We start from the raw sequence: 23,367 nt of genomic DNA on the forward strand, positions 1-23,367 counted from the left end.
ACAGATGTTCGATCGGGTTCAAATCCGGGCCCTGGCTGGGACACTCAAGGACATTCAGAGACTTGTCCCGAAGCCACTCCTGCAATGTCTTGGCTGTGTGCTTAGGGTCGTAGATTTCCTCCAGACGTGACGCTTGGCATTCAGGAAAAAGATTTCAATCTTGGTTTCATCAGACCAGAACATATTGTTTCTCATGGTCTGAGAGTCTTTAGGTGCCTTTTGGCAAACTACAAGCGAGCTGTCATGTGCCTTTTACTGAGGAGAGGCTTCTGTCTGGCCACTCTACCATAAAGGCCTGATTGGTGGAGTGCTGCAGAGATGTTTGTCCTTCTGGAAGGTTCTCCCATCTCCACAGAGGAACTCTGGAGTGACCATCGGGTTCTTGGTCACCTCCCTGACCAAGGCCCTTCTCCCCTGATTGCTCAGTTTGGCTGGGCGGCTAGCTCTGGAATTGTCTTGGTTGTTCCAAACTTCTTCCATTTAAGAATGATGGAGGCCACTGTTCTTGGGGACCTTCAGTGCTGCAGAAATGTTTAGTTACCCTTCCCCAGATCTGTGCCTCAACACAATCCTGCCTCGGAGCGCTATGGACAATTCCTTCAACCACATGGCATGTTTATTGGCTGTGATAAGCACTGTCAACTGTGGGACCTTATATAGACAGGTGTGTGCCTTTCCAAATCATGTCCAGCCAATTGAAATTACCACAGGTGGACTCCAATCAAGTTGTAGAAACATCTCAAGTATGATCAATGGAAACAGGATGCACCTGAGCTCCATTTCGAGTCTCATAGCTGTCATGACTGTCCTGTGAGCATCACCATGGGTCAGAGCAGCTTGGCAATGATTGACAATAACCAGACCTTCTCTCACCCACAGAAAAGGGGAGGAGGGAACTGGGCCAGTTTGACAGTTCACACCCTGTTGTAAATTACAAGAGAAGGGGGGCTTTTTCTCTCCCTTTAGTATCAACCCCAAAAATGTCTTTGTTTCACAGACAGTTTTCCCCCCGAAACTCTAAGACATTCAAAAGTGGATACTGGAACAATATTTCTAGGATAACAATGTGTGGAATATTCAGTGGGAAGCTATAAAAAAACTGATGTCATATGGGTTTTCATTTTGGGATGTCATTAAAAATTGTATGGACGAAATACTGTAACTTGGAAACTATATCTGTCAAGTTTCCATCCAATGTGTTGTGAATATGATATGAAAATGATGAAAGGATTTTGCTATAAACTGTTCATAGTAAGTAGCAACGCCCCGAATTAGGTCAGAGAGTGTGTCAGACTGACGGAACAATCCCCTTTTGACAAGAGTGCATAAAAAGCATTGCCAACAAAATTAACATCAGACCAGGAAACGTGAGTCAGTAGCTACATGTTTGAAATGGATAGAACTTTGAACCTCAACACGAGGTGAAGAAATAAACTCACCTTCCTTTAGACCAGAGAGACGGCGAGCTGATTCAGGCCCACGATGCAGTCCATCGTGGGCCTGAATCCTGAATAGTCAACACAATGTGTAGGCGAGAAGCTCACCTCCCAGACAATCACTGAGACAGCTCATTAGCTGCCTTGAGTCAGATATCGAGGAAAGTGACTCTAACAGGGACCATCCTACTATGCTTCAAACCATCACATCCTACTACGAGTCTCAAATCCCCGTATTCTCCCACTATCATCTCCAATGGGAATTGTTGATACAGCTGGCTGTCTTCCAGAGTGAACAACAGTGTAAGAGACGGGAAAGGGGAGACCCCTTTCAGACAATCAGCGCCATACAGCTTGCCACTGAAAGGCCAACAAAATTCCTAAAGAGGGCTGGTTCCGACCGGACAAAGGCACCCACACGTAAATACATTAATGATTTCTTATTCCAAACGGGCAGCGGTTCGTGTGCAAACTATATGATTAATGTGAGAATAGTTCTGAAATGTATTGGTGATAAATGGCTTTTTCGCTCTCTCTCTCTCCCTCTCCATGTCATGGTGGGGAAAGCCACCATATTGTAAAAGGCTGCTAGGGACCTTTGACTCATGTATTAAGTGTGTATGTTATCCTGTTTTCTCATTTTAGTTAGCTAGTAAATAAATAATTAAACCAATTAGTGTTGCACTGAATCATGAGTAAGGCTGGGGTTTTTGCAGATGCATGAGGTTACGACTTTTCAGAATGATGGTATGACAAGAGGTAATGATTAATAAGATGACTGTTTATTGATGAAATAGATATAAACCTTGTAGAGTTTAATTTGGGAGATGGTAACTCTTTAATCAACCTCTTCTGTGGTGCCCCAAATCCTAATGATTTAATTGTTACACAAGTAATTTAATCAGGTAACAATTAAACATAGTTAGTGGATTAAATAAATAACAGTCATCAGATTAATGAAAGTAAAGACACGACATAACAAAGGGTCTGAATACTTATGTAAATAAGGTATTTCTGTTTTTTATTTTTAATACATTTGCAATTCTGGGGTATTGTGTGTAGATTGCTGATGAAGAAAAGGCTGTAACGTAACAAAATGTTGAAAAAGTCTAGTTGTCTGAATACTTTCCAAAGGCACTGTATAGGTAGGGGTAAAGCGACTAGGCAACAGGATATGTAATAATCAGTAGCAGCAGCATAAGTGTTGAATCAAAAGAGTTAGTGCAAAGAGGGTCAATGCATATTCCGGGTAGCAATTTGGTTAGCTACTTAGTAGTCATATGGCTTGGGGGTAGAAACTGTTCAGGGTTCTGTTGGGTCCAGACTTGGTGCATCGGTACAGCTTGCTGTGCGGTAGCAGAGAGAAAAGTCTGTGACTTGGGTGACTGGAGTCTTTGACAATTTTTAGGGCATTCCTATGACACAACCTGGTATAGAGGTCCTGGATGGCAGAGAGCTTGGCCCCAGTAATGTACTGGGCCGTATGCACACTACTATCTGTAGCACATTGCGGTCGGATGCCAAGCAGTTTCTATACCAAGCCGGTGATGCAGCCAGTCAAGATGCTCTTGATGGTGCAGCTGTATAACTTTTTGAGGATCTGAGGGCCCATCTCCTGAGGTGAAGAGGCGTTGTCGTGCCTTCTTCACGACTGTGTTGGTGTGTGTGGACCATGTTAATTCCTTAGTGATTTGGACACTGAGAAACTTTAAGCTCTCGACCCACTCCACTAGAGCTCCTGTAAATGTGGATGTGGGCGTGTTTGGTTCTTCGTTTTCTGTAGTACACGATCAGCTTCTTTGTCTTGCTGATGCTGAGGGAGAGGTTATTGTCACTGACCTCCTCTCTATAAGCGGTCTCATCATCGTCGGTGATCAGGCCTACCACAGTCGTGTCGTCAGAAAACGTAATGATGGTGTTATAGTCGTGGGCAGCCACGCAGTTATGGGTGAACAGTGAGTATAGGAGGGGACTAAGAATGCACCCCTAAGGGGCCCCTTGTTGAGGGTCAGCATGGCGGATGTGTTGTTGCCTACCTCACGACCTGGGTGCGGCCCATCAGCAAGTCCAGGATCCAGTTTCAGAGGGAGGTGTCCTGCGCTTAGTGATCAAGTGTTTTAGTACTAGTCTGTAATCTCAGGACTTAACCTATGCCTTTTTTTTTTTTTTTTTTTTTTAGCTTGGAGGGCACTATGGTGTAGTATATGAACAACATTCTCACATAGGTGTTCCTCTTATCCAGGTGGGAGATGGCAGTGTGGAGTGCAATGGAGATTGCGTGATCTGTGGATCTGTTGGGGCAATATGTAAATTAGAGTGGGTCCAGTGATGTCTGGGATGATGGTGTTGATGTGAGCCATGACCGGACTTATAAAGCATTTCATGGCTACAGATGTGAGTGCTACAGGGCGATAGTCATTTAGTCAGTTTACCTTGGCGTTCTTGGGCACAGGGACTGTGGTGGTCTCCTTGAAACATGTAGGTATTACAGACTGGGTCAGGGACAGGTTGAAAATGTCAGGGAAGACACCCGCCAGCTGTTCAGCGCATACTCTGAGTACGTGTCCTGGTAATCTATCTGGCCCCCGGCTTTGTAAATGTTTAAAGGTCCTACTCACATCGACTATGAAGAGGGAGATCACACAGTCATCCGGAACTACTGGTGCTCTCATGCATGGTTCAGTGTTGCTTGCCTCGAAGCGAGCATAGAAGAGCTTGAGCATAGAAGGCATTTAGCTCGTCTGGTAGGCTTGTATCACTGGGAAGCTCGCGGATGGGTTTGCCTTTTGCCCTGCCACATCCAACGAGCGTCAGAGCTGGTGTAGTAAGATTCGATCTTAGTCCTCCACTGACGCTTTGCCTGTTTGATTGCTTGTCGGAGGTCGTAGCGGGATGAGTGTACCGGTCCTTGAAAGCGGCAGCTCTAGCCTTTAGGACTGAGTTTGGGAAACCCTGGGTTAACTAACTGTGGCCTTCTAACTACTCTCCTTCTCCCCTCTCCTCCCTCTGCTTTCATTTATTACAGTCCCAGATCAGGATGAACCACCAGAGAGAAGACGAATCAGGACTCAGGACTTCATTCTTTATTATTCTGATTATATCAGTGGTCAGTCTTGTCCTCTTCCTTTCAGGACGTACCCTTGTTTTCAGGCCAGGCCTGGTCTTTTTAAGAAGTTGCCTTCTTATTCTTTCATTCCCTGTGTTGACAGGTTGGAGAGCTGAGTTGCCAATCAAACACCCAACCCTGGACCCTTAATTTTTCCCTCTTGTCCTCTGTTTGTTACCAGAATCCGTCACTCTGAGGACAATGGAACAAAAGGGTGCTGGTCTGTTGAAGGGGTGGCGTTGGGTAGAGGGGTGTGGAGGGATGGATGTACTATAGGGAGCTAATGGTGTAACCCCTCCATTCTCTGCCCTCTCAAAGCCCAGCTGAGGGGTTAATGGTTGGCTGAATACCTGGTCCGGCCCTTTTTCTGAGGCTGCAGTAAAGGTGGAGATGGGGCTCTCTTTGTGGCCATTGTGTCAAAGGGCAGAGACATACAAAGGGAGATTAAAGAAAGCTCTGGGCTTACCTCTATAAGGAGAGACAGGGAATGGTCAGATTTTTCATGTGCACCGGGGTGTGTGTCCTCTAGTAGATCCCACTATCGTAAATATTAATTCTGTAAATGACAATATGTGAACTCAGCATTTACCTAATAGTTTTACGAACAATTAATCATTCCATGTTTAGTTACATGTGGTTAAGAATACTCAATTCCATTCATTTGCATTCCCAATTTAACTCGACATTAACCCATAAGACACTAAGCCCTGTCTAAGGCGGGAGCGGGGGGGGGGGTTCTACAAAGCTATATGGAATTGTTTTAAGAAGGTCATACCAAGGATCATTTAGTTATTTCATTTAGAATTTTAAGACCCCTTGAAGTATAAAAAATATATATTTTAAATAATTATTGGATGAAAAAAATGCTTTGGCCTTACTGCTATTAGCCCATCCAAACGCACTGAATAAGATTCACTACATGGAACAAGATGGTCCCCCCCAAGTTTTTTTTTTAAGTGTCTGTCCTACAGTTGAAGACGGAAGTTTACATACACCTCAGCCAAATACATTTAAACTCAGTTTTTCACAATTCCTGTGTCACGTCCTGACCATAGTTCTTATGTGTTTTGCTTGTTTTAGTGTTGGTCAGGACGTGAGCTGGGTGGGCATTCTATGTTGTGTGTCTAGTTTGTCTGTTTCTGTGTTCGGCCTAATATGGTTCTCAATCAGAGGCAGCTGTCAATCGTTGTCCCTGATTGAGAATCATATATAGGTGGCTTGTTTTGTGTTGGGATTTTGTGGGTGGTTGTTTCCTGTGTCAGTGTTTGTGCCACACGGGACTGTGACGGTTAGTTTGTTTGTTATTTTGTATAGTGTCTTGTCTTCGTGTATATTAAATCATGGAAACTTACCACGCTGCACATTGGTCCTCCGATCCTTTTCGCCTCTCCTCGTCCGAGGAGGAGGAAGAGCTAGATTGCCGTTACAGAACCACCCACCAAACTCGGACCAAGCAGCGTGAGTACGGGCAGCAGCAGCAGCAGCAGCAGCGGCCCACTACACAGGACTCCTGGACATGGGGGGAAATTCTGGAGGGAAAAGGACACTGGGCTCACATTGGAGAATATCGCCGCTCTCGTGAAGAGAGGGAGGCAGCTAAAGCCCAGGAGCGGTGGTATGAGGAGGCAGCACGGAAGCGTGGCTGGAAGCCCGAGAAGAAATCCCAAAAATTTCTTGGGGGGGGGGGGGGGGGGGGGGGCTAAAGGGTAGTGTGGTGAAGGCAGGTAGGAGACCTGCGCCAACTTCCCATGCTTACCGTGGAGAGCGGGAGTACGGGCAGACACCGTGTTGTGCGAAAGAGCGCACGGTGTCTCCTGTACGTGTGCTTAGCCCGGTGCGGTACATTCCAGCTCCACGTATCGGCCGGGCTAGAGTGAGCATTGAGCCAGGTGCCATGAAGCCGGCTCAACGCGTCTGGTCTCCAGTGCGGCTCCTCGGGCCGGCATACATGGCACCAGCCTTACGCATGGTGTCCCCGGTTCGCCAACACAGCCCAGTGCGGGTTATTCCACCACCCCGCACTGGTCGGGCTACGGGGAGCATTCAACCAGGTAAGGTTGGGCAGGCTCGGTGCTCAAGGGAGCCAGTACGCCTGCATGGTCCGGTATATCCGGCGCCACCTTCCCGCCCCAGCCCAGTACCACCAGTGCCTACACCACGCACCAGGCATCCAGTGCGTCTCCAGAGCCCTGTTCCTCCTCCACGCACTCTCCCTGTGGTGCGTGTCTCCAGCCCAGTACCTCCAGTTCCGGCACCACGCACCAGGCCTACTGTGTGCCTCAGCAGGTCAGAGTCGGCCGTCTGCCCAGCGCCGTCTGAGCTGCCAGCCAGTCAGGAGCCGTCTGAGCTGCCTGCCTGCCCAGCGCCGTCTGAGCTGCCTGCCTGCCCAGCGCCGTCTGAGCCATCCGTCTGCCCAGCGCCGTCTGAGCCATCCGTCTGCCCAGCGCCATCTGAGCCATCCGTCTGCCCAGCGCCATCTGAGCCACCCGTCTGTCCCGAGCCGTCAGAGCCGCCCGTCTGTCCCGAGCCGTTAGAGCTGTCCGTCAGTCAGGAGCCGCTAGAGCCGTCCGTCAGTCAGGAGCCGCCAGAGCCGCCAGCCAGTCAGGAGCCGCCAGAGCCGCCAGCCAGTCAGGAGCCGCCAGAGCCGCCAGCCAGTCAGGAGCCGCCAGAGCCGCCAGCCAGTCAGGAGCCGCCAGAGCCGCCAGCCAGTCAGGAGCTGCCAGAGCCGCCAGCCAGTCATGAGCTTCCCTCCAGTCATGAGCTGCCCTCCAGTCATGAGCTGCCCTCCAGTCATGAGCGGCCCTTCAGCCCGGAGCTGCCCCTCAGTCCGGAGCTGCCATTAGTCCGGAGCTGCCCTTCAGTCCAGAGCTGCCTCTCTGTCCGGAGCTGCCCTTCAGTCCGGAGCTGCCCCTCTGTCCTGAGCTACCTCTCTGTCCTGAGCTACCTCTCTGTCTTGAGCTACCTCTCTGTCTTGAGCTACCTCTCTGCCCTGAGCTACCTCTCTGTCCTGAGCTACCTCTCTGTCCTGAGCTGTCTCCTCAATGTAGTGGGGACCTTGGTGAGGATTCCTAGGCCAAGGTCGGGGGCGAGGGTCGCCACTCAAACGACGCTAAGAAGGGGGACAAAGACAATGGTGGAGTGGTGGCCTCGTCCTGCGCCGGAGCCGCCACCGCAGACAGATGCCCACCCAGACCCTCCCCTTGAGTTTTAGGGGTGCGTTCGGAGTCCGCACCTCAGGGGGGGGGGGGGGGGGGGGGTACTGTCACGTCCTGACCATAGTTCTATGTGTTTTGCTTGTTTTAGTGTTGGTCAGGACGTGAGCTGGGTGGGCATTCTATGTTGTGTGTCTAGTTTGTCTGTTTCTGTGTTCGGCCTAATATGGTTCTCAATCAGAGGCAGCTGTCAATCGTTGTCCCTGATTGAGAATCATATATAGGTGGCTTGTTTTGTGTTGGGATTTTGTGGGTGGTTGTTTCCTGTGTCAGTGTTTGTGCCACACGGGACTGTGACGGTTAGTTCAATTGTTATTTTGTATAGTGTCTTGTCTTCGTGTATATTAAATCATGGAAACTTACCACGCTGCACATTGGTCCTCCGATCCTCCGATCCTGTAGACTGCCGTTACATCCTGACATTTATCATAATAACAATTCCCTGTCTTATGTCAGTTAGGATCACCAGTTAATTTTAAGAATGTGAAATGTCAGAATAATATTAGAGAGAATGATTTATTTCAGCTTCAATTTCTTTCATCACATTCCCAGAGAGTCAGAAGTTTACATACGCTCAATTAGTATTTGGTAGCATTGCCTTAAAATGGTTTAACTTGGGTCAAATGTTTCGGGTAGCCTTCCACAAGCTTCCCACAGTTATTTGGGTGAATTTTGGCCCATTCCTCCTGACAGAGCTGGTGTAACTGAGTCAGGTTTGTAGGCCTCCTTGCTCGAACACGCTTTTTCAATTCTGCCCACAAATTTTCTATAGGATTGAGATCAGGGCTTAGTGATGGCCACTCCAATACCATGACTTTGTTTTCCTTAAGCCATTTTGCCACAACTTTGGAAGTATGCTTGTGGTCAATGTCCATTTGGAAGACCCATTTGCGACCAAGCTTTAACTTCCTGACTGATGGCTTGAGATGTTGCTTCAATATATCCACATAATTTTCCATCCTCATGATGCCATCTATTTTGTGAAGTGCACCAGTCCTTCCTGCAGCAGAGCACCCCCACAACATGATGCTGCCACCCCCGTGCTTCACGGTTGGTATGGTGTTCTTCGGCTTGCAAGCATCCCCCTTTTTCCTCCAAACACAACGATGGTCATTATGGCCAAACAGTTCTATTTTTGTTTCATCAGACCAGAGGACATTTCTCCAAAAAGTACGATCGTTGTCCCCATGTGCAGTTGCAAACTGTAGTCTGGCTTTCCTATGGCGGTTTTGGAGCAGTGGCTTCTTCCTTGCTGAGTGGCCTTTCAGGTTATGTCGATATAGGACTCGTTTTACTGTGGATATAGATACTTTTGTACCTGTTTCCTCCAGCATCTTCACAAGGTCCTTTGCTGCTGTTCTGGTTTTGATTTGCACTTTTCTCACCAAAGTACGTTAATCTCTAGGAGACAGAACGCGTCTCCTTCCTGAGCAGTTTGACGGCTGCGTGGTCCCATGGTGTTTATACTTGCGTACTATTGTTTGTACAGATGAACGTGGTACCTTCAGTTGTTTGGAAATTGCTCCCAAGGATTGCTCCCAAGGATGAACCAGACTTATGGAGGTCTACTTATGGAGGTCTTGGCTGATTTATTTAGATTTTCCCATGATGTCAAGCAAAGAGGCACTGAATTTGAAGGTAGGCCTTGAAATACATCCACAGGTACACCTCCGATTGCCTCAAATGATGTCAATTAGCCTATCAGAAGCTTCTATAGCCATGACATCATTTTCTGGAATTTTCCAAGCTGTTTATAGGCACGATCAACTTAGTGTATGTAAACTTCTGACCCACTGGAATTGTGATACAGTGAATTATAAGTTAAATAATCTGTCTGTAAACAATTGTTGGAAATGTACTTGTGTCATGCACAAAGTAGATGTCCTAACCGACTTACCAAAACTATAGTTTGTTAACAAGATATTTGTGGAGTGGTTGAAAAACTAGTTTTAATGACTCCAACCTAAGTGTATGTAAACTTCCGACTTCAACTGTATATCTGAGAGCCCAGCTGAGGGGTTAATGGTGGGTTGATTACCTGGTCTGACCCTTTTTCTGATGCTGCAGTAAAGGTGGAGATGGGGCTCTCTTTGTTGCCATTGTGTCAAAGTGCAGAGACATCGAAGGGAGATAATGAGGAGAGACAGGGAATGTTCATGTTTTTCATGTGCACTGGGGTGTGTGTGTGTCTGTGGGGTGGGTAAGAATATGATTTGACACACTACAATGCTAGGACACGAGGAGAGATGTTGGACATTAACAGTAAATCAAGGTTCTTCATCATTCTCCATAAGTCCTCTAATGGATCCCACCACCGTAGAAATGAATTCTTTAAATTATAATATGTGAACTAAGCATAGTGTAAAGATCTTCATCTGGAGAAAGAGAGGAGGACCAAAGCACAGCGTGGTAAGTGTTCATGATGAAACTTTAATAGAACAAACTGAACACTGAAATACAAAACAATAAATTGAACGAACGAAAACCAAAACAGTTCCGTGTGGAACACACAGACACGGAAGACCACCCACAAAACACAACAGAAAACAGGCTCCCTAAATATGGTTCCCAATCAGAGACAACGACTAACACCTGCCTCTGATTGAGAACCATATCAGGCCAAACGAAAAACCCAACATAGAAACACAAACATAGATAACCCACCCAACTCACGCCCTGACTATACTAAAACAAAGAAATAACAAAAGAACATAGGTCAGAACGTGACACATAGGCAGAATAGTTTTACTAATAATTAATAATTCCATGTTAAATTACATGTGATTAAGAATCCATAATTCCATTCATTTGCATTCCCAATTTAACTCGACATTAATATCACCCTTGGATTACATCGTTTTAATGAAGTAAACACTGGTAGGAATAATTAAAGGGTAATTTTCATGAATCAACTGATAATCATTATTCCCTGTTCTCTCCTACTTTAATTACATTGGTGTAACAAGGCCTCTTGCTGCATTCGTTAATGTAACCGATTATCTTTCCTCAGAGTAATATGGTGATTTTCTCATTTACTGTAAGAACATGAGGTTGAGTGTAGAGTGAGTAGAGCGTGTGTCGTCCCAAATGGTACCCTATTCCCTACGTAGTGCACTACTTTTGTCCAGAGTCCTATGGGCCCTAGTCAAAAGTAGTGCACTGTATAGGAAATAGGATGTAATTTGGGATGCATATTGGCAGTCAGGCAGGAAGGCGCTGGCGCTGCAATCTGCTCCTAATAAGGTGATTACTTTCTTGACTATGTGTTAATAACCCCTGGAATCAATAAAGCGTGGAGGGAAGCTCGTTTCTCTCCCTCCACTCGCTCTAGGGAGAGGGTGGATATGGGAATGGAGAGGGTGGTTATGGGAAGGTGTGAAGCACCACTACACTATGGGAAGATAGTTCTTAGTGGAAATATATTATGCTTAATGGTCTTATAGGATGGTCTAATAATTTTGAGTGTAACAATTACAGCTGTTCTTATGGGCAGGAGTGAGGCACTATTACACTATAGGGAAGAGATAGCACAGTCAGAGTACATTATGCTTAGCACTAATAGTCATATGGGACATTAATTACACTTTATTTGTGGCTCAGTTGGTAGAACATGGCACTTGCAATGCAAGGATTGTGGGTTCAATTACTGGGGCCACCCCTATGTAAAATGTATGAACACCTGACTCTAAGTTGATTTGGATAAAAGCGTCTGTTAAATGGCATAATTTATTTTATCAAATCAGGTTCTCACCATACTGATAGCATGTTGTCACAAAGTGACTTTCATATAAAAGAAGCTTGAGTGTGAATTGCAACTTGTTAAACCAAGTGGGTCTATTGCATTAAATCCTGCTCTTTTTTCCTACGACTCAATTATAATTATCCCCTGTGCTGCTTAGCCAAACTACCTCAACTTTAATACCACACGTGTACAGTACAATGGACAGACATGTCATTCAGTCTAGGGATTCAAAACGCTTTGTTCATTTATCTACCCAGCCTGTCTAGAAACTAAAGTAGCTAAAGCACAAATCAAATTGGCTCTGCAGAGCTGAAGATCATCTCTAGCTAAATCACGTTGAACTTTGAAGTTGTGGAGAGGAGAAATGAGGAGAAGACTGATTAGCTAAAGCTCCCTCAGCATGAGGGAAATTAAAACCCTCTGAGATCTCAGCCAGGGCCATGTGACAGGATATGTGTCCCAAATGGCACCCTATTCGCTATATAGCACACTACTTTTGACCAGAGCCCTATGGGATAAATAGGGAAATGGTGACATTTGGGACACAGGCAGAGTTTAGGGTCAGCATTTAAATAATCTCTCATTTACCTACCTGGAAATTGGACTGCTTTGTGCTCAATTGACGTGAGACAGGCCATTTCATGTCAGTGAGAGTAGAAGGAAGGGATGGATGGACGGTGGGAGGGAGAAATGGAGGTGTACGTTGATTGTAGAAGTTCCTTTCATCTTCAATCCTTATTTCTCTTCTTTCTCTCTTCTCTTCTTTCTTCTGACTCAAGGATGTTGGTGGTGTTTGGCTTCCTTTGGGTCTGTTAGATTTGCATTACAACCTGTTTCTCCTTCTGAAAACAAAGTGGGCAGCCTCGTAGCAAAGAATTCTAAACCAACAACAGAACAGATCAAGAGCGTTTTCAGAGATGCTATTCTTCTTTTCATCTGGGAGTTAAATCATTTTTCTCTTTTGGCTTTTGTTGCTCGTATGGAGCCCCTCTACTTCTCTCTGCCACATCAAACACTCCCCGGTTTGTGGAGAAAGATAACATTTCAGATGTCAAGCAATGACAAAACAACAGGGTTTGTCTGTCTACTGTCTACTTTTCCTTCAAAAACTCACAGTGCTCTCTCTCAACATATCATTTCACAAGGGGAGTACCCCACTGTTTTTGGCTAGCTAACTGGGGCCTACAGGGGAGGTGACTGCGGTCAGCTAACGTAGATGCAGCGAGAAAGGAGAGGTTTACTGAGACTGAAAGAAGCGCACACAGACAGAGACATTAAAAAGGCAGAGAGAAAGGAGAGGTTAAGTGAGATGAAAGAAGCGCACACAGACAGAGACATTAAAAAGGCAGAGAGAAAGGAGAGGTTAAGTGAGACTGAAAGAAGCGCACACAGACAGAGACATTAAAAAGGCAGAGAGAAAGGAGAGGTTTACTGAGACTGAAAGAAGCGCACACAGACAGAGACAATTTAAAGGCAGCGAGAAAGGAGAGGTTTACTGAGACTGAAAGAAGCGCACACAGACAGAGACATTAAAAAGGCAGAGAGAAAGGAGAGGTTAAGTGAGATGAAAGAAGCGCACACAGACAGAGACATTAAAAAGGCAGAGAGAAAGGAGAGGTTAAGTGAGACTGAAAGAAGCGCACACAGACAGAGACATTAAAAAGGCAGAGAGAAAGGAGAGGTTTACTGAGACTGAAAGAAGCGCACACAGACAGAGACAATTTAAAGGCAGAGAGAAAGGAGAGGTTTACTGAGACTGAAAGAAGTGCACACAGACAGAGACATTAAAAAGGCAGAGAGAAAGAGAAAGAAATAGAAATGGACATGGGTGGAATATCGAAATATCTCCACACCTCCTTCCCTTCTCCCTTCCTCCCCTTCTCCTCTCTACCAAAGCTGTGGTGGTTATCTATCTGTTGAATGTTTGTTCCTCGTGTGTTTGAGGGGATTTGAGGGGACAGATTAACTAATCCCAATTTTGAACATGAATCAGAGTCCAGAGGCTTCCTGGATCCAGAAAGTCTTTCTTATGATAATGGTCCAATCGGAGCGGAGAAGCGGTCTGCTGATGAAAATGCCACTGAGCTTATCACAGTGGGACAGCTTGGTGCTGCGGTGGGGTGTGTGTGCATGTGTGTGTGTGAGAGGGAGACACAGAGACACAGAGAGACAGAGAGAGAGATAGATAGAGAGAGAGAGACACAGAGAGAGTCTCTTGGGTGTTAGATTGAACAGGTGCTCGTGGGTGGGAGGTACAAGGGGTCTGCACTCCATGAGTTGCATGTGACCAATACCTACTCTGGGCAGAGCTGTGTGTGCGTCACTCTTTGTCCATGCTGATTATAATAAGGATTTGATACCGAATGAATGGGTCAACAGCATGGTGGACAAGGTGGAAAGTAGTTCGCTATATACAGAATAGGGTGCCATTGAGAACACATCCTCTTTCAGTACTGTGAAGGCATTAGGCCAGATTAGGGGGGAGGCAGGGGGCACTATCTGTCAGCCTGCAAGTTTGTCTGTCTGTCTGCTAATGTGCCAGTACCAGTGGAGAGACAGTGGCTGCAGGCCCACTGGACACACAGCTGTTACTGCTGCTGCTCTCTATGTAGGCTCACAGGCTCCATCCAACTGTAGATGGCATGTTTATAAAATGTGTGTGTGTGTGTCTTTGTGTGCATCTATATTTACTCTTGTCTGTGAGTGTGTGATGGGGTGTGTCATCTTCTCTTACTTTCCACCCTCCGCTCCTGAGCAACAGGGGATATTCCTTCCGAATGTGGCCATCCGAGCTGCTATCCCTCCTGTAGTTGCTAACCTTTCCCAGCCCTGCCTGGCTGCCTCCATGTGCCCAGGGCTCAGTCCTAATATGAGGACATTATGAGGAGTGAGGTCTGAGCAGGGACTGAATGGAGATAAGAGCAGACTGCAGAGCTGCCAAAACACTCGTCAGACCCCAGGAATAACCACATTAAACTAGTGCTAGTCCCCAGTCTCTATATCTGTCTCCCCTCCCTCTCTCTCTCTACCTCCAGTGCTTCTCCCTTTTCTTTCACTCTCTCAATCTCCATCGCTCTCCTCCCTTCACTCTCTGCCTCTTCCCCATTATCTCTCTCCCGCCTTCTCTCTCCCTCTCTCATCTTTCCAGGGATGTCAGGCAGGCAGTGTCCAGGCCTCGTGGCACTGGCAGAGGGTAAAGAAAGTGGGACAGCCAAGGCCCTCGAGTCTGATTATGTGCCCCCCAGATATCAATCCCCCCCTCATCGCATTGGAATGGCATGTGGACTGTACCAGTACAGCAGAGCAGGAATCCATGCATGCGCTCACTTCTATATGTGTGTGTGGAAGTGTGTGTGTGTGTGTGTGTTTGTGTGTGTCAATGCAACATGGCCTCCATACTTAAAGATGAGAGCATGCATTATATTTACGACCCTGGGGTTGGTTTACATGGTGTGTGATATATTATTGTGTCATAATAACACACCGCGTTATTAACAGTTGGACTTGCCCTTTGCAAGGAGAACATTAAAGACAAAAGGTTGCTAGGGTAAATGGTTGTTGGTATTAGAATGTCAACTATTGCACTTCTGTAGCTAAAGGTCAAGACATGCGATTTAAGCCCTCCTAACTCTAACGGAGAATATGATGATTCATTTGTGTAGGAATGGACATGGACAAAGCTGGTTCTCTTTATCTAAAGGAAAAGTTCTGTTACCAAGTATTTCTGCGGTGAATGGACACTTTAGAGTAGAGCTCTGAGCTCATTTCAACTACATATAGCACTCTTTTTATTCTCCCCCTCTTGAATTCTCTGCCTCTCAATGTTCTCCTCAGAGCGTTTCAGAACTTTAAATCCCCTTCTTCCTTTAACAAACAGAAAAGAGAGAGAGAACGAGAGAGAGTGGAAAAGAGAGCGAGAGAGTGAAAGCGAGAATGCACTTTTGATGACTTTCATTTGTCCTGTCAGAGTTCGTTTGCATAGGCTAGGTTTTACACCACTAATAATAGCTATCACAGTGGGGATAATTCTTCTGGAGAAACTATAAAGTGGATTGAGGGAGAGCCACACATGGTGCTGAACTTCTTTGAACAGTCTCCCCCGTCTTACTGCTGTTATCAGCAGAACTCACAAAGCTGGGGCTCAACACTTTTGAGTAAAGGAGTCTTTACCCACACATGCACATAGTAGTATGCACACTTTGTGTGTGTGTCTGTCTGTATGTGTGTGTATGTCTGTCTCTCTCTCTCTGTGTGTGTGTGTGTGTGTGTGTGTGTGTGTGTGTGTGTGTGTCCACATGACTCAGACAGTTGGCTATGATTAGGATCAAGCCCAGATGAAAAGGGAAGTGCTGTTTCAATGCTTCATGATTAGTCTGATAGATACATGGATGCCAGCCAGTGCTGTTGTTGGCACAGAAGACAGGTGTTTCACTGTCAGGACCGGTTTAATGGAACAGTGTGTGTGTGTGTGTGTGTGTGTGTGTGTGTGTGTGTGTGTGTGTGTGTGTGTGTGTGTGTGTGTGTGTGTGTGTGTGTGTGTGTGTGTGTGTGTGTGTGTGTGTGTGTACATGCGTGCGTCGTGTTGAGAGAAAGGATGCAGGTCTACAGTGTTTATTCGTCACACCCTGCCATGGCTGTCCCCTGAAGTTGGAGCACTCATTAATCACACTGCCTCAGTTTCCACACACACACACAAACTAACTAACAAACAAGTGTATGTTTGTACCTGTGGCAGCATGCCAGAAGGACTGCCCATACGTGACAGAAGACCAGCCACTCAGGCCAGCCGCAGTCCCTGTCCCCTCCTACAACACATGTGACACCTGCCACAACGGGTCTGTCGATCAGTCAGAGTTACTGAAACCAATCCTCTTACACACCAGGCTCCAGTCACCCAAAACCCACCACTCCTCTGCCCTTACAGTCCCCTCAGTCATCCAAAACCTTCCACTCATAACCACCCTTACACCCACTGCCAGTCACCCAAAACCCCCACACTTCCCACTTTCAACCCCCCTCAGTCACCCAGACCAGGAACTACAGTCAATCCGACAGGACACCTGGAGCTCTGAGCTCACTGAGTCCTTAGAGAAAACCACCATTAAAACCTTGAACACCATAGCTGCTCTCCATCTCCGCCCCTCAGGCTCCCCTCGCACACTGGAAGGGCCTTCTGATCACACACACACACAAACACACACACACACACCACCCTCCGCCCCACCTCACCCTGACAACTCAGGGCGTCAACGCCTTGGGATAATCCTCATCAATCATCAATTACCTCACATCTTGATTTGTCAAGTCAAACATAAACATTTGTACACTTTTGCTTCGTTGCACTCGCCCCCTCAAGCCCCCTTTTCTTTTCCGCTTTCATTACGGACCTATCTCTGCGGTGCTGCCCCATTTTATCACAGTACAGATGAACGGATCAGAGAGAGAGAGAGATAGAGAAAGTAAGAGTGAGAGCGAGAAAGAAACTTCTCAGCAGTGTGCAGTGTGGTCAAGGCCGCAAGCAGGTGTGAAAACAAGCAGGGTTTGGAGGGAGTGAGGGAGGAAGAGACGGGAAAGGATGGAGGGAGGGGTAGCGTGTCCCTGTGTTCCTGTTCAGGCTATGGGGCCCAGGATGTGACTCCTCCATGCTGGAGGAGCCCATTAATCATTCCCATCCACAGACAGTCCCCCCCCCCCACACACACACAAACATGAGCATACACACACACGCCCGCACGTGCATAAAAGCATGCATGCACACACACGTATGTCCACACACACACACGTTGCCCTGAATCAATCCCAACACGCTTCACAATCACACCCATCTACCCACTCACCCATCATCTATCCATCCACATCCTGTGATAAGGCTTGCCAGTTTCTGACAAGCAGCAATCAAAGTAGCTTCTTCTGTTATTTTTTCTGCTGGCTGTCTAGCCAGATCGGGAGTGGCCAAAACAACAAATTACACAGGCAAAACAAACAGTAGAAAATGCTAAATAAACTGTGAAATCTAATGGCGAGACAGAATGGAGGAATCTCAGAAGAAACAAACCTGATTTGTGTGCAAACACATTGTTCCATGATGGAGAACCCTATTCACCTCAATGGTGAATAGAGAGAGAGGGGAGAGAGAGAGGAGAGCGGAAACTCAGTGATAACCTGACAGTGGTGTGTATGAGCTGAGGAGGCTTTTGCTTTTGGATCTGAGGTTTCTGTAGGATGATCCAGGCTGGTCCTTAGGTAGCAAAATGCGCAGCGCATAGAATTGAAAAGGTATTGTCGGATATACGGTGCCTTCGGAAAGCATTCAGACCCCTTGACTTTTTCTACATTTTGTTACGTTACAGCCTTATTCCAAAATTGTTTCAATTGTTTTTTATTCTCATAAATCTACACACAATACCTCATAATGACAAAGCAAAAACAGGGTTTTAGAAATATTTCCTAATTTATAAAACAAATAATAATGGAATATCAAATTTACATAAGTATTCAGACCCTTTACTCAGTACTTTGTTGAAGCACCTTTGACAGCGATTACAGCATCGTGTTTTCTTGGGTATGACGCTACAAGTTTGACACACCTGAATGCAGGGGGTTTCTCCATTCTTCTCTGCAGATCCTCTAAGCTCTGTAAAGTTGTATGGGGACCGTTGCTGCACAGCTATTTTCAGGCCTCTCCAGAGATGTTCGATTGGGTTCAAGTCCAGGCTCTGGCTGGGCCACTCAAGGACATTCAAAAACCCGAAGCCAAGCCTGAATTGTCTTGGATGCGTACTTAGGGTCGTTGTCCTGTCGGAAGGTGAACCTTCGCCCCAGACTGAGGTCCTGAGCGCTCTGGAGCAGGTTTTCATCAAGGATCTCTCTGTACTTTGCTCCGTACATCTTTCCCTCGATCCTGACTAGTCTCCGAGTCCCTGCTGCTGAAAAACATCCCCACAGCATGATGCTGCCACCACCATGCTTCACCGTAGGGATGGTATTGGCCAGGTGATGAGCGGTGCCTGGTTTCCTCCAGATGTGACACTTGGCATTCAGGCCAAAGAGTTCAATCTCGGTTTCATCAGACCAGAGCTTGTATCTGGCCACACTACCATAAAGGCCTGATTGGTGGAGTGCTGCAGAGATTTGTCCTTATGGAAGGTTGTGGAAGGTGAAGTTGATTGAGAGAATGCCAAGAGTGTGCAAAGCTGTCATCAAGGCAAAGGGTGGCTACATTCAAGAATCTCAAATGTAATATATATTTTGATTTGTTTAATTAGCGCTAGGGGTCAGATTATTATAAAAAAATAATAATAACGTGCCCAACGTAAACTGACATTTTCTCTGGCCCAGATTGTAGAATATGCATATAATTTACAGATTAGGATAGAAAACACTCCAAAGTTTCCAAAACTGTCAAAATATTGTCTGTGAGTATAACAATACTTATTCTGCAAGCGAAAACCTGAGAAAATGTAACCCGGAAGTGATATTTAAAAAAAAGAATCTGTGTTCCCTGGCCCGTCTAACCTCCATTTAAAGGGGTATCAACCAGATTCCTTTTCCAATGGCTTCCTCGGGCTGTGACCAGGCTTTAGACATAGTTTCAGGCTATTATTTTGAAAAATGAGCGACATTTTTCAAAAGTAGTCAGGTGTCCTCTGAATATTTCCTGCGCGCGACAGAGGGGCTCCCCATTTTCCGTTTCTCTCTTAAAGAATAGGTTATGGTCCGTTTGAAATATTATCGATTATGTTTGTTAAAAACAACCTGAGGATTGATTATAAAAAACATTTGACATGTTTCTACGACCATTACGGATACCTTTTGGAATTTGTCGAACGGAACACGGCTTTGGTTTTCTCAACATAATGCGCAACCCAAATGGCGTTTTTTTGTGATAAAAGTAATATTGATCGAACAAAAAGAACATTTGTTGTGTAACTGGGAGTCTCGTGAGTGGAAACATCCGAAGATTATCAAAGGTAAGCGATTAATTTTATTGCTTTTCTGACTTTCGTGACCAAGCTAACCAAGCTAATATAAGGCTAGCTGTTGTAGCATTGAAAGCTACACTCACAAAAGCTCGGATTTCTTTCACTGTAAAATATGTTTTCAAAATCTGACACGATAGGTGGATTAACAACAAGCTAAGCTGTGTTTTGGTATATTTCACTTGTGATTGCATGATTATAAATATTTTTTGTAATATTTATGCATTTGGCGCCCTGCAATTCTAGCGGTTGTTTAGGAAAGTGATCCCGTAAAAGGGATCCGTAGCGTTAACACAATTTTTTGGTTACTACATGACTCCATATGTGTTATTTCGTAGTTTTGATGTCTACACTATTATTCTACAATGTAGAAAATAGTAAAAATAAAGAAAAACCCTTAAATGAGAACGTGTGTCCAAACTTTTCACTGGTACCGTATATATATATATATATATACACTACCATTCAAAAGTTTTTTGAGAGAAAATATATATTTTTGTTTATTAAAATAACATAAAATTGATCAGAAATACAGTGTAGACATTGTTAATGTTGTAAATGACTATTGTAGCTAGAAATGGCAGATTTTTTTGATGGAATATCGATGTAGGGGTACAGAGGCCCATTATCAGCAATCATCACTTCTGTGTTCCAATGGCACGTTGTGTTAGCTAATCCAAGTTTATACTTTTAAAAGGCTAATTGATCATTACAGACCAGCGCAAACTGTCTCTAACCAGAATAGAAAGAGGAGTAGGAGGCCCCGGTGCACAACTGAGCAAGCGGATAAGTACATTAGAGTGTCAAGTTTGAGAAACAGACGCCTCACAAGTCCTCAACTGGCAGCTTCATTAAATAGTACCCATAAAACACAAGCCTCAACGTCAAGAGTGAAGAGGTGACTCCGGGATGCTGGCCTTCCTGGCAGAGTTGCAAAGACAATGCCATATATCAGACTGGTCAAAAAAAATAAAAGATTAAGATGGGCAAAAGAACACAGACACTGGACAGAGGAACTCTGCCTAGAAGGCCAGCATCCCGGAGTCGCCTCTTCACTGTTGATTTTGAGACTGGTGTTTTGCAGGTACTATTTAATGAAGCTGCCAGTTGAGGACTTGTTAGGCGTCTGTTTCTCAAACTAGACACTCTAATGTACTTGTCCTCTTTCTCAGTTGTGCACTGGGGCCTGCCACTCCTCTTTCTATTCTGGTTAGAGACAGTTAGCGCTGTTCTGCGAAGGGAGTAGTACACAGCGTTGTACGAGATCTTCAGTTTCTTGTCAATTTCTCGCATGGAATAGTCTTCATTTCTCAGAACAAGAATAGACTGACGAGTTTCAGAAGAAAGTGCTTGTTTCTGGCCATTTTCAGCCTGTAATCGAACCCACAAATGCTGATGCTCCAGATACTCAACTAGTCTAAAGAAGGCCAGTTTAATTGATTCTTTAATCAGTACAACAGTTTTCAGCTGTGCTAACATAATTTCAAAAGGGTTATCTTATGATCAATTAGCCTTTTTAAATGATAAACTTGGATTAGCTAACACAATGTGCCATTAAAACACAGGAGTGATGGTTGTTGATATTGGACCTCTGTACGCCCATGTAGATATTCCATTAAAAAAATCTGCCACTTCCAGCTACAATAGTCATTTACAACAATAACAATGTCTACTCTGTATTTTTGAAAAATTTTATGTTATTTTAATGGATATTACAGATATTACAAATATTACATTTCTAAGCGACCCCAAACTTTTGAATGGTAATGGTAAGTCCAAATAAATAAAATGCATCAAAATATTGCTATGATATATACACTGCTCAAAAAAATAAAGGGAACACTAAAATAAAACATCCTAGATCTGAATGAATGAAATATTCTTATTAAATACTTTTTTCTTTACATAGTTGAATGTGCTGACAACAAAATCACACAAAAATGATCAATGGAAATCAAATTTATCAACTCATGGAGGTCTGGATTTGGAGTCACACTCAAAATTAAAGTGGAAACCCACACTACAGGCTGATCCAACTTTGATGTAATGTCCTTAAAACAAGTCAAAATGAGGCTCAGTAGTGTGTGTGGCCTCCACGTGCCTGTATGACCTCCCTACAACGCCTGGGCATGCTCCTGGTGAGGTGGCGGATGGTCTCCTGAGGGATCTCCTCCCAGACCTGGACTAAAGCATCCGCCAACTCCTGGACAGTCTGTGGTGCAACGTGGCGTTGGTGGATGGAGCGAGACATGATGTCCCAGATGTGCTCAATTGGATTCAGGTCTGGGGAACGGGCGGGCCAGTCCATAGCATCAATGCCTTCCTCTTGCAAGAACTGCTGACACACTCCAGCCACATGAGGTTTAGCATTGTCTTGCATTAGGAGGAACCCAGGGCCAACCGCACCAGCATATGGTCTCACAAGGGGTCTGAGGATCTCATCTCGGTACCTAATGGCAGTCAGGCTACCTCTGGCGAGCACATGGAGGGCTGTGCGGCCCCCCAAAGAAATGCCACCCCACACCATGACTGACCCACCGCCAAACCGGTCATGCTGGAGGATGTTGCAGGCAGCAGAACGTTCTCCACGGCGTCTCCAGACTCTGTCACGTCTGTCACATGTGCTCATGTGCTCAGTGTGAACCTGCTTTCATCTGTGAAGAGCACAGGGCGCCAGTGGCGAATTTGCCAATCTTGGTGTTCTCTGGCAAATGCCAAACGTCTTGCACGGTGTTGGGCTGTAAGCACTACTCCCACCTATGGACGTCGGGCCCTAATATCACCCTCTTGGAGTCTGTTTCTGACCATTTGAGCAGACACATGCACATTTGTGGCCTGCTGGAGGTCATTTTGCAGGGTTCTGGCAGTGCTCCACCTGCTCCTCCTTGCACAAAGGCGGAGGTAGCGGTCCTGCTGCTGGGTTGTTGCCCTCCTACGGCCTCCTCCACGTCTCCTGATGTACTGGCCTGTCTCCTGGTAGCGCCTCCATGCTCTGGACACTACGCTGACAGACACAGCAAACCTTCTTGCCACAGCTCGCATTGATGTGCCATCCTGGATGAGCTGCACTACCTGAGCCACTTGTGTGGGTTGTAGACTCCGTCTCATGCTACCACTAGAGTGAAAGCACCGCCAGCATTCAAGTGTGACCAAAACATCAGCCAGGAAGCATAGGAACTGAGAAGTGGTCTGTGGTCACCACCTGCAGAACCACTCCTTTATTGGGGGTGTCTTGCTAATTGCCTATAATTTCCACCTTTTGTCTATTCCATTTGCACAACAGCATGTGAAATTTATTGTCAATCAGTGTTGCTTCCTAAGTGGACAGTTTGATTTCACAGAAGTGTGATTGACTTGGAGTTACATTGTGTTGTTTAAGTGTTCCCTTTATTTTTTTGAGCAGTGTATATATATATATACAGTATATACATAAATAATAGTAATAATATACAGTTGAAGTCGGAAGTTTACATACACCTTAGCCAAATACATTTAAACTAAGTTTTTCACAATTTCTGACATTTAATCCTAGTAAAAATTCCCTGTCTTAGGTCAGTTAGGATCACCACTTTATTTTAACAATGTGAAATGTCAGAATAATAGTGGAGAGAACAATTTCGTTCAGGTTTTCTTTTTTTAATCACATTCCCAGTGGGCCAGAAGTTTACATACACTCAATTAGTATTTGATAGCATTGCCTTAAAATTGTTTAACTTAGGTCAAACATTTCGGGTAGCCTTCCACAAGCTTCCCACAATAATAAGAATTTTGGCCCATTCCTCCTGACAGAGCTGGTGTATCTGAGTCAGGTTTGTAGGCCTCCTTGCTCGCACACGCTTTTTCAGTTCTGCCCACAAATGTTCTATGGGATTGAGGTCATGGCTTTGTGATG

This window comes from Salvelinus namaycush, chromosome 35 (genome assembly GCF_016432855.1).
Source record: "Salvelinus namaycush isolate Seneca chromosome 35, SaNama_1.0, whole genome shotgun sequence".
NCBI lineage: Eukaryota > Metazoa > Chordata > Actinopteri > Salmoniformes > Salmonidae > Salvelinus > Salvelinus namaycush.